This window comes from Castor canadensis, chromosome 4 (genome assembly GCF_047511655.1).
Source record: "Castor canadensis chromosome 4, mCasCan1.hap1v2, whole genome shotgun sequence".
NCBI classification, from domain to species: domain Eukaryota; kingdom Metazoa; phylum Chordata; class Mammalia; order Rodentia; family Castoridae; genus Castor; species Castor canadensis.
Window position 1 is genome coordinate 160,009,347 of NC_133389.1, and position 12,953 is coordinate 160,022,299.

Consider the following 12,953-nt stretch of genomic DNA (forward strand, 5'->3'; position numbering starts at 1 on the left):
GGCAAAAAAACTTGAGTCGTGGCAGTATTCATTTGTGTGAAGAGATGGTACATAGAATCCTTATTTTATTTTATTTTAGAGATATAGTCTTTCTGTGTTGGCCTCAAACTCAAGATCCTCCTGCCTCAGCCACCCAAGTACTGGGATTCCAGGTACATGTCACCATGTCCAGCCTTTTCATTTTTCCCTTATTGTTTTTGAGCATGATTTTATAAATGATCCCGCTGTCTCATACACATGCTTTTTCCATTTTGATGTAGAAAAAGGATGCTTATATAGTGGTATATAACTTTTCCTTCCTGCTCATCAAGAATTGTGACTACTTTTCAATTTCTATAGCCACGGAAACTTTCAATAAAGAAAGGTTATTGGGAGAACTAATCAAAGATTCATTTTGTTCAGAAAAATGTGAGCTCATCAGGTATACTTATATGATGCTCATTAACACATAGTACTTTGCCTATTGGAATAAAAGCTATTCTCTTTGTATTACAATTAAACTATGATTTGAAAGGTTTATAATACTGTACTTACTGGAACTCACACTACCAAAGTATTCATTTTCATGTCTGTAAAATTGAATGCAATTATTTATAAATGATTATGCTCTTTCAAATATCTTCTCCCAGCCAAGACAATATTAAAGTCATCATGTCGTCAACAATCATGGCATATGAAGAGCTCTGAAACTATGAACATGACTGAGTAGCTTTTATGTCTATAAATCTGAAACTACTTAGAAGGCTCCAAAATTTATGAGTACTTTAGGTATTATAAATTTTTATCAAGTGTGGCCTTTAAAACTAAAGTTTTTATTCATGTTATATGAGATTTTTACACAGCTTATCCTGAGTAAAACCATTTTCCCATATGAACCCTGATTGTCAGACACCAGCTCTTTGATAATCCCATGTGTTGGCAGCAATTATTGTGATCTTAGATCAAAATTTGAATTGATTTGTTACTAAATGTCTTTATGGGAGGAGGAAAAGGAAAGATGCAGCAATCTAAGAAGATATTTTCCTATGTGACTTTGATGATCATTTTAAAGGTCTTCACAAATCAGTTCACTTTGGAATAATGTTGGGATGTCTTCCTTTCCCAGGAAAGTAGAAACAAAATGGAGTTGACTTCATCTATGTAAAATTGACCTTTATTAAAGAAAGAAAAATTGGATAAATTTTGCTTTATATATCCAAGCATTGTAGACCTTGTGGCATAGTGCATTTCTTCTCTTAAAAGATGTAGGACTTCTGAAGAAGTGCTTATAAGTGTTCTATAAGTGTCACTTATGAGAACAGACACTGTTTTGATTTAATACCAATTGTTGATCTGGTAGCCAGGAATGGAGAAAGATCCTAAGGGGGCTGGCTTTGTCTAGCAATACAGAGCCCTTTATATTATCTTCAAGAAAAAGTAGAATAAGCACATACTTTTAATCTGGAGGGAAAGAACGCATCCATATATTCAAGGATTCAAAATCAAAATGTTTTAATTCATAAAGCCAGATGTCCCTATCTCATGTATGTAGACCCAATCAAGGAAATTTTAATATGTAGTCCTGATGTACAGAACTGTTGCTGTTGAGGATTTTTTATTCCTAAGAGCTTTGCTATTCTTTTTGTCAATCCTAGTCATGATCAGCTTTTTCTGTTATCTGGATGCTGGTCACAATAATCTGTTTATATGATGCCTTTCTTGGTTTTATATTAATCCTTAAAAAGATGATGCAGCAATGTGGTTGAACTTGGATTACATGACAAGGGGAGAGCACATACAGGAGATATAGGAATAGGTAGAAAACCCAAAGCATGAAAGCGGTTGATGTCCCCACTCCAGAGGAACTAATACAAAAACCTTAAAATGACAGAGGTTATCATAAGCAGGGGTTCAGGAACCAATGTAAAGATCAGTTAGAGTTGAATCAACATGGGTCATAACACATGGGTACATGAAAGCAATAGTAGGAATCTCTCTGTATAGCTATCCTTAACTCAACTAGCAAAAACACTTTGTCTTCCTTATTATGCTTATGTCATTTCTTCAACAAAATTAGTGGTAAGGGCAGAACAGGACCTGCCTGGAACTGTGGGGTGGGGAGTGGGAAAAGGTGGGGGGGGGCAGGGTGGAGAAATGACTCAAACAATGTATGCACATGTGAATAAATGAAAAAAAATAGATGATTAGTCTACCTCAGGTTTTCAAGGTCATTATCCAATGCGTTCATTTTCAGAGCAAGGTCCATCTAATTAAATAGTTTCTATAAATGTTTCCACAAAGCTCACAAAAGCTCAAGATGGTGCACCTTGCTCTCTTTCCTTACATTTCTGTACTTCCTGTTGAGCACAAGTGAAAGACTTAATAGTTGCACTGCTACCTTGTGCAAGGGGTTATCCATCTACCACCTATAATGAGGTCCTACCTACAGATGATTCAAGTTCAAAATCCTTTTTAGATTCTGCATCCTAGGGCATCAACTGTCTTAAATTGGATTTCCTGGGATATGGAGTCTGAGGCAGAAGTATACAACAAGGAGGTACATTGAAGAGTATACTTAGGATAACACTTATAAGGAAATAAGGAAAGCAGGATTGGGCAAAAGAACAAGTTGAACTGTTAAAATAGTGTCAATAGGGAGCTCAGTTGATACCAGTGAGCTCTGGAGCTAAAATAGATCTCTTTCTCTCTCCTTTCTTGTCTTCAACATATTTATGTTGTTAAACTTGCTCTCTTGTATAGACAAAATTAATCTATATTCAGAGTCATATTAGTTTGTCTTTGTCCAAATTACTTAATCTCTCTGAGTCTCATTTTTGCTGTTGTTTGAAAACTGAAGATATAGTATATCTCTCATGAGGTAATTGTCAGAAATTGGTGAGATAATTTAAAACTTTTACCTAGAGTGAGACTTAGCATTTAGTAATTGGTCTTGAAAATGTTAAGTTTTACCTTCCCTTTTCTCATTTTGCCCCTACTTTTTACAATTACAATCCAGAGATTATTTCCAGTCTATAGTAATTTCTATGTTGCTGATGAATAAAGACTATATATTTGACTGCCATCAAATGTTATCGTTTTTAGCAATGTTATCAACAATTTGAATTAGACTCTCTGAAGAACACTAGTCAATAGCTAACCCTGGGAAACACATAATTATAATAGCACTTATATCATTTGGAGAAAGGCAACAAGGTGTGTACTTTAACTCTTAAATGAATAACAGGGAAACAAACAACCATAACAAATGTACTGAAAAGTACAGTACAGAATGACTGTTTTATGCCCTTCAACATTCCTTATATATAATGATTTCTGAAGCTTTTTTTCCTACGGCAATTTTATTTTGTGAAGTTTGATGGGGCTGCTTCAGTCTCTTTGATCCCCTCTATTCTTTCCACAGAAGCAGGCAGTTAACCATGGTACAGCTAATTAAATACTCCCTGCCCCCCAATGTGATTGGTTGAGGAATGATCCATAGCAGGACCAATCTGAGCTTCCTCTAAGATTTATGATTTCAAAACAGAAAATGTCTCTCCTTCTTTTGTTCATAAAGCAATGAAAAATACAGATTCAGCTTTCAGCTTCCTGCACTCTCCCATGTGGAACATGCCTTCCTGGGAAGGAAACCTATGTAGAGAGGAAGAAATCCATTCTGAGGTAGAAAAACATCTTGGAAACAGTGTTCAAAATCCAGTTATGCCCTAATCCAGTTCTTCTGTTTTGGGAGGGGGATTGTTTCAATTACATGATCTAAGTGGACTAAATACTCCTCCTTTTTAAAATCTATTTTGTTAGATTTCTGTTTCTTTCAAGCAAAAATGTCATGATAAAACATATAAAATCATTATTTGAATATTTTGAACCATTGAGTTTAATTTATCATAAATGTTCCCTGTTATAGCAGAGGCATTCAGTAAGTGTAAGTGGAATTATATAATTCATAAGCATGACAATTGCCCTCAAAATGCTTAATATAATAGCACCAATGAAGGAGAAAGATGTGTGTGTGTATGTGTGTGTTCACTGGGGGAAAAACTACAGGGAAGTAGAAATATTATTCCTCTTTAAAGTTCCTATTTTCTATTTCCTAAAAAAAACTTAAATATTTAAATTTTGGATTAAGATAAGGATATTTATAGAATGATATTTTTAGTTCTAGTTTTGGTTCTACCAATGTTTCTGATAAATAATAACTCAAATCATCAGTTTCCACACTTTGTCAAGAATAATTGTTTCTGCTATTCTCGTCTGAGCTGTGCAATTATAAGTTTAAATTAAAATAATTTGTGCTTTAAAAACATGACAACTGTTATTTTGGAAATTTTGAAATAATTCTTGGAAAGTAAAAAAATCATGAAATACTTTGGAGAACAGTTCACATGGCCAGAGGGGACAGATGAGAAACACATTAGTTAACAAACATATCCAGAGCCGTTATCAAGGCCCTTGAGGAATGAGAACAGTTTTAAATTATTCTGTAGAATATCTTTGTTGTTGTTGTTGTTGTTTATTTATTTACATGTGCATACATTGTTTGGGTCATTTCTCCCTCCTGCCCCCCTCCTCCCCTCAGTTCCAGGCAGGTCCTGTTCTGCCCTTATCACTGATTTTGTTGAAGAGAAGACATAAGCATAATAAGGAAGACAAAGTGTTTTTGCTAGTTGAGTTAAGGATAGCTAAACAGAAAGATTCCTACTATTGCTTTTGTGTTCCCATGTGTTGCGACCTATGTTGATTCAACTCTAACTCAATGATCTTTACATTGGTTCCTGATCCTCTGCTCATGACAACCCATCATTTTAAGGTTTTTGTATTAGTTCCTCTGGAGTGGGGACATCAACCGCTTTCATGTTTTGGGTTTTCTACCTATTCCTATATCTCCCGTATGTGCTCTCCCCTTTTCTTGTGATCCAAGTCCAACCACATTGCTGCATTTGCCCTAGATCTAAAGTCCGCATATGAAGAGAGCATACAATTTTTAGTCTTCTGAGCCTGGCTGCCCTCACTCAGAATGATGTTCTCCAGTTCCATCCATTTACCCGCAAATGATAAGATTTCATTTTTCTTCATGGCTGAGTAAAATTCCATTGTGTATAAGTACCACATTTTCTTGATCCATTCACCAGTAGTGGGGCATCTTGGCTGTTTCCATAACTTGGCTATTGTGAATAGTGCCGCAATAAACATGGGTGTGCAGGTGCCTCTGGAGTAACCTGTGTCACATACCTTTGGGTATATCCCCAGGAGTGGGATTGCTGGATCATATGGCAGGTCTATGTTTAGATTTTTAAGAAGTCTCCAAATTTTTTTCTAGAGTGGTTGCACCAGCTTGCCTTCCCACCAGCAGTGGATTAGGTTCCTTTTTCCCCACATTGTCACCAACACTTGTTATTGGTGGTGTTTTAGATGATGGCTATTCTAACCAGGGTGAGGTGGAATCTTAGTGTGGTTTTGATTTGCATTTCCTTTATGGCCAGAGGTGGTGAGCATTTTTTCATGTGTTTTTTGGCCATTTAAATTTCTTCTTTTGAAAAAATTCTGTTTAGTTCAGTTGCCCATTTCTTAATTGGTTCATTGATTTTAGGAGAGTTTAGTTTCTTAGGTTCCCTGTACATTCTGGTTATCAGTCCCTTGTTTGATGTACAGCTGGCAAATATTTTCTCCCACTCTGTGGGTGGTCTTTTCAGTTTAGAGACCATTTCTTTTGTTGTGCAGAAGCTTTTTAATTTTAGCTGAGGGTGTGGCTCAAGTTGTAAAGTGCCTGCCTTGTAAGCATAAAACCCTCCGTTCAAACCCCAGTACCACCAAAAAAACTTTATAGCCTCAAAAATAAAATATCTAGGAGTAATTTTAACAAAGGATGTGAATGACCTCTACAAGGAAAATCACAAACTCCTGAAGAAAGAGATAGAGGAAAACTGCAGAAGATGGAAAGATCTCCCGTGCTCATGGATCAGTAGAATCAACATTGTAAAAATGGCTATACTACTGAAAGCAATCTACATGTTTAATGCCAATTTCCATCAAAATCCCAATGACTTTGATCACAGAGATTGAAAAATCTACCCTAAAATTCATTTGGAAACAAAAGAGACCATAAATAGCCAAGGTAATATTCAGCAAAATGAGCAATGCTGGAGGTATCACAATACCCGACTTCAAACTATATTACAAAGCAATAACAATAAAAAGAGCATGGTACTGGCATAAAAACAGACATGAAGACCAGTGGAACAGAATAGAAGTTCTAGATATGAACCCACATAACTATACCCGCTTCATTTTTGACAAAGGTGCCAAAAATATAGAGTGGAGAAAAGACAACTTCTTCAACAAATGTTGCTGGGAAAAGTGGTTACCCATCTGCAAGAAACTGAAACTAGATCCATGTCTATCACCCTGTGCTAGTATCAACTCAAAATGGATCAAGGACCTAAATACCAGACCTGAAACTCTGAAGTTACTACAGGAAGGATCAGGAAACACTCTGGAACAAATAGATATAGACAAAGACTTCCTCAATAGAACCCCAGCAGCCCAGCAACTAAGAGAAAGGATGAGTAAATGGGACTTCATAGAATATCTTAATATATAAACAGATTTACCTATTAACCTACCTATTTTCTTTAGGAAGGTGCATTATTCTATGTCTATAAAATGGACATTTTGTTTGCTCAAAGAATTTTTAGTCAGCTCATATAATTGCATAGAATATGTCTTAGTGATTAGAAATATAAATAACCTCAGAAGCAACCCAATATTTTTGTAGCCTAGACAAATGTTTTGAGAAGCTTTCAAATATGAATCCCACTTGAAAAACTGCACTTAGTATACTTACTCCAAAACAACTTTTGCTCTTAACAAACTTGTTTCATTAGGATCAGGAATTGATGGCTCTCTGGCTCATTCTGCATACTTTTGGGAAAACTGGCAGTAATTTGATAAAGAGGACACTTGCCCATACTAAACATGGCACTGAAGATTGGAATGCAATCTGCAAATCTGGCAACTGTCATTCCATACACCTTTGGTACAATTTGCATTTCTCCTATTTTTCCTTTTCTACTTTATTATTAGCCCTCCCCCCTCAAAGGGACTTTCATTTTTTGATGACTGAAGAATGACTTACATAATAACATATCATATTTTCAGACCCATCGCTTCAGATCTTCTCTTTAATTCATCAATACCCTTAAGCAGAAACATTTGCATTTTCTGATATCTTAAAGTCTTATGTAGAAATCTTGATTGCTGCTTGACTGTGTTAAGGCAACCCTACACTGAGGTGATACCATCCAAATGTAATCGCTGCTTACCAATTACTATAAACTTTAGTCTTAAATTCCTTAAAAAGTTTGGTCTTATTTTGCATTTGATTGAAAACTAAGTGGTGGTATGATCATTTGATAATATTGAATTAAACCTCAATTCTATTTATATATCAAACATGCTTCTGTAGTTCATTTATATGTCATAGTTCACTGGTCTCACATAAGTGAGGCCAGGGGAAGAGTTTCCATTAGTGAAGAACTAATTTATGGTTTAAATAATTTAAAAATGGTGACTATAGATAATGGAAATATATTGCATTTCTCAAAAAGGCTACAAAAACTATTGTGAATATGTTCACCACAAAAAGATACATGTTTGAGGATATGAATATATTTATTCTGATTTAAGCATAATATAATAAATATATATATATATATATATATACCAAAAGAGCACATACATCATACACAAGTATAGTTTTTCTGTCCATTAAAAACATTTAAAAGAAAAAATAAAGTTTAATATTGTTTAGTTCCAGCATTTACAAAAGAAGATGAGCTAAGAACTTGTTTGCTTGCTTGCTTATTTGCTGATTTCTGTCTACTACTCCCCATACAATTACTTCTATTGAGTAATTCATACTGTAAATCATCTCTCTTAGACAAAAAAATCAACCTTCCCCAAACTGGACAATTTATTCTATTTTCTTCTATGTTAGGGTCCAATGTGTGATAGTTGTAGTTTTTGTAAATTTAGGAAAACAACAGAGATTAATGATATTTTGCCAAAAATTTTGTCTTCCTCTATCTACACAAAACATTTGAATCAACATTCATCTTAATATATTATTCCACCTTTCCCTCAGTAATTTCTCATTGCTTTTTAACCTTTCAGTTGAGATTATCTACCAAAACGTAGTAATGATATTCTTGGGGGTTTTCCTGTAGAAGCAACTGTTTCTAGTTGCTGATTATATCAAAATCTCATTTTTGAATGCCAGTATCACTAATTAGTAACAGAGTGAAACTTAATAAAACAATTCAGCTGGATTACTCAGTGAGAATGACTAAATCTATTATGCCTTTAGAAAAACTGTATTTAAAGAAGCACGTGTTTAGCTCTAGAGTTGGACAAATGACTTTTCATATGGATTGCTAACTCCTGTAGGAAATTCCTGATCATTCTCTTTAGATGCAAGTAGTAAAAAGCACATAGTAATTTTGCAAGCTGAATAATGTAGACTAACTTTTATTAAGTTTCTGTTTTTAAATAAAAGTTTAAACTTGAAAATAATGATGAGATGTTCCAGTAACACAGAGTGAAAATTATAGCTTGATTACCTGTGCGATATTATTATTTTGTTTGTTATCTTTATAATAACCATCTGTCTAGAGACAAGCAAGGATATCTTCAACTTCAAAGAATCTCTCCAGTGCACTAAATAGCTTATTACTATGGAAATACTTGTACTTCTTCTATTAGATCTCTATATCTGTCTCCCTATTCCTGAGTAGCTTGTCCAGCCTTACTTTCTATATGTAATTGACAGTCACAGTAAATGGTTGAAATAGTCTTTCTAAAACTGCATTTCACCAATGTGTACTTCACTCTTTGTTTTCTTTTCATTGTGGTAAAATCTTCTCATTCAATAATTTCTCTGATGGCCAGTATCACTAACCTAATTTTCCTATTGGGTATTGATTTTTAGCTCTGCTTTTTAACATCTGAACTTGTACAAGTCCTATATCATGGAATAGTTTGCAATGATATCCTTGTTTGGGATGGCTCCAGGACCGAGGAATGACCCATGTGGAGCACAGTTTAAAAGGAACTACAAATACAATAAAAGAACAATAGTATAGACCAAAACTAAATCAGAAACATTAACTTAGTTAGTCAAAGCTAATACTACATCAAAAGATTAATAACAACAAATTGATAGTTACTTCCAGAATAACACTTTAGGTATACTTGCTTATTTTAAGAAGATAATACTACATTAGTTTTATAATGACAGAAATTATATAGTAATCATTACATAGTATAAATTTATTCTTTTCATTTAAGTTTTGGTTTTGTTTAAAAGGTCACTGTTTATAACAAAGATTTACAACCAACATTTACCTTGATTATCTCCCTTTCTTCACTGGGAAAATCTTGATCTTTATTTAAGACCATATAAAGACTAACTAATGTGATGGCATGATAGCAGGTAGCAGAATCTGCTAGCCTCCTAGCTCCCACTTTCAGAATAAATTGTTATAACATGCTTTGGATAGTTTGGTGATTTATGGTGAAGTTACTTCACATTTCTCAACCTGATATTGACACAATATTCTCCCTATAGCTGGCTCATGGCAGCTACTCTGATTGTACAGTACCTGTGTCATGAGGGCTATTAAGTATTCTAGATATCACTCCATGATCAAAAAAATCTACTTCATGCAATATGCTCTCTCACATATACATTTAAGAACACATTGCCGAAAGAACACATATGAGAGAATGTTTATTACAGTAATCTAAATGCTAGAAATCACAACTGAGGACACTTTATATATGTCTATAGGCATAAAGAAGGGAAGATTTTTTTTGCACAAAGTTTGATAGGAAACTGGAACATTGGGTTACAAACTGATGCTTCCAATTAAAATGGCATCTGCCTGGCTGGTCCACTATTTCAGGGAACTTTTAACCATTGTGATTCCACACTCTGATATTTAGCCTTTAGGTCCATAGCCTGAGAAGGCCATGGCATCAGCCCTTCCAGAAGTGATTGTGTTTTCTCAGTGGCTAATCACACAGAGGAGGAAGCAGGTAACAGTTGAGCAGAATGACAATTTATATATTTTCAATGTCAGAGATATCTGAAAGGATAGCCAGTACCTGCCACTTCCTTGGATTCTCCCTCCTGAAGGGTAACTCAACCTTAAGAAAGCAAATTATAGATTAGAGGCTGATCTATGTGCACTGGACCAGAATAAGAAAGTCATATATTTGGGACATTTCAGTGTGTGTTTTTTAACTGGTTGAAATTTTGTATGTGCTTGCTTGAAAGACATTTTCAACTGAATAATTGACAATAGTCCTTAAAATCAACAAACCTTTTTCATTTTTGAACAAAAGAAATATTTGCATATGCTACTATTTTGTTTTCTTTTAAAAACAAAATCAAAATACAAAGCTATGCAGACAACCTTTCTCATTTTCTTACCACTACGTATATGTTTGATATGCTTGAAATTATTCACCCTGTTTTAGGGGAGTATATATCTAACTTTCAAATAAACCCTTATTAACTTGACTATGTGTGAGAATAATTTGTGTTCCCACTCAAGCTTCACTGAACAGGCTTTTATCACCCCATAGTAAGTAATCAGTTCTAACTTTTAAAAAGTGTATAGTTCAGAGAGAAGAAGAGTAAGCACACAGATATTTCTAAGTTCCAAAACTGGTTGTGATAACCATTAATATACAAAGTGTAGTCAGATTAAAGCAAAAACAAGTGACTTTGAAAAGGATTTGTAGAGAATGAAGAATCTGAATTGACCTAAAGAGAGAGTCAGAATTTTTCTGCTAGCTGTCAATAAGAATGTGATTCTTCTAGTAGTTAAGATAATATGCAAAGATACAGAGATGTGATTTGTGAAACCCCAGTCTTTTTTGATTGGAATTTTGAAAAATCCCAGTCTCAGTAATACCACAGTTTTAAACTTCTTAAATGAACCTGTTCATTGAGATAGGGAACGTAATTTTTCATACTTACTATCTTTAATATCCAAGGATGATTTTTTTTTGCAGGTTTGTAACATAATTCTGAAGATCTACCTTATTTGGAGCTTTAGTCTACAGTGGAATCACTACAACCAGAGCAGCCCATATCTGAATCTGACTGGCTAATTGGGGAGTTAGATATAATTTGCATTCCAGTTTTATTGCCCTATCAATGCAAATTCTGTATAGTTGGTAACATTGGCTTTCAGGCTATGAAAACTAAGGGAAAAAAACCCATCATTGATTTATTTGCTGTTGAGTGTGCATATTTTAAATTTTAATAAAAATGTCATGTTACTACTGTTTCAAAATTCTTCATAACTAGGGGCAGGGTATTTCTAATTTTATGCTTTCTAACATGCTAATGTTTTTCTATGTGCCACCTACCCCTTTCCTTCTCCAATTGCCAACTTCAACAGGACTACATTACATATTATTAGCCTTTTAGCCATAATAATTTCTACATATATATATATATATGTATATATATAAAACACAAAGTCTCCTAGCCCTTTCAAGTACCACCAAATGTCTTGCATATTTCTTTGCTCAGTAAGCAGTAGTGAGCCCAGTAGAAACAGCAATTACTGAATAAGAATATTACAAAATGTCCTGTGCTCCTTCCATTTTCCCACCCTATTTCTCTCTCCCACATTTGAAAATAAACATAATAATAATAATAACCCCTAACACTTATTGAGCATTCATTATGTGACAAAAACATTTCTAGACACTTGAATAGGCAATTAACTCATGCAATATTTGCAATAACCTTATGAAATAGGCACTATAATTATCTACCTTTTACAAGGAAAGAAACAGGTATGAGATGCTAAGTAACGTATTAAAGACCACACACCACTTAGTGGAATATCTGGAATGCAAACCCCTGTGTAGAAGGGTTCCTAACTGACCATGTTTATACCATCTTGAGAAAATATCCTGGAACAAAGGAAGAGTGGAAAGGAAGGCAATTAAAAAAAAATCAATAGGTTTGGGAGTCTTGGGAATGAGAAAAGAGAGCACTCAGTGCTAACTTGGGTAGACAGGTGACCAAGTGATACTGGATTTGATTATTGATGCCTCCACAATCAAATAAAACCAAGTAAGTTTCCCTTTACAAAAACACTGAAGCTATATAAAAAGCACTTTTTCCACTGAGACTTAGATGTTATTGTTGAGGAGACTATTTTTCTGGTCACAAACTACTTAATGTATGAGCACAGTTCAACTATGGAAAAAAAAAGCTGTTTGTTACCCAAGTTATCACTGACTTCCCAAGGATCAACAAGAAGCACATTTTATACATAAGTAAACTAAGTTACATAAAGGTTAATAGTTTACCTAAGTCCCTTGAGTTCTGTTCTGTGCCCTTCACTATGTTTATCCAATATGGTAATCTGGGCAGGTTTACAAAATTATGCCCAGGGGGACTTAATTTTTTCAGGCTTTAAAATGCTAGATTTGATATTTTCTCTGATGATAAAATTTTATATATTTGTCATACAGTATTTGTACAATGCAGAAAAATTATTATCTATAATTTTACCATTTTCACATAACCATTTTGAGCATCATATTAAATTTCCTTAAATTTTAAAATGTTTTTATTACATTTCTGTGTATTTACGTGAATGTGAATGATTTTGAATAATGTATAAAATAGTTTAAAAATTTTTCTATCATCAGACATTTTGAGTGTAATTCCGAGACCTTAAATTGTCTTTTGATATATGTCATAAATATTCATTAAATTATAACTATTATTTATCTAATAAATATCTCCAGCCTATAGATTTAGGTTATTTTCTGTTTAAACTATTATAATTATCAAAGCCTTAAATACACAGTTTTTAATGAACTCTTGACCCTTTCTTCAGGTTAAAAACTGTAGAAGTTGAATTATT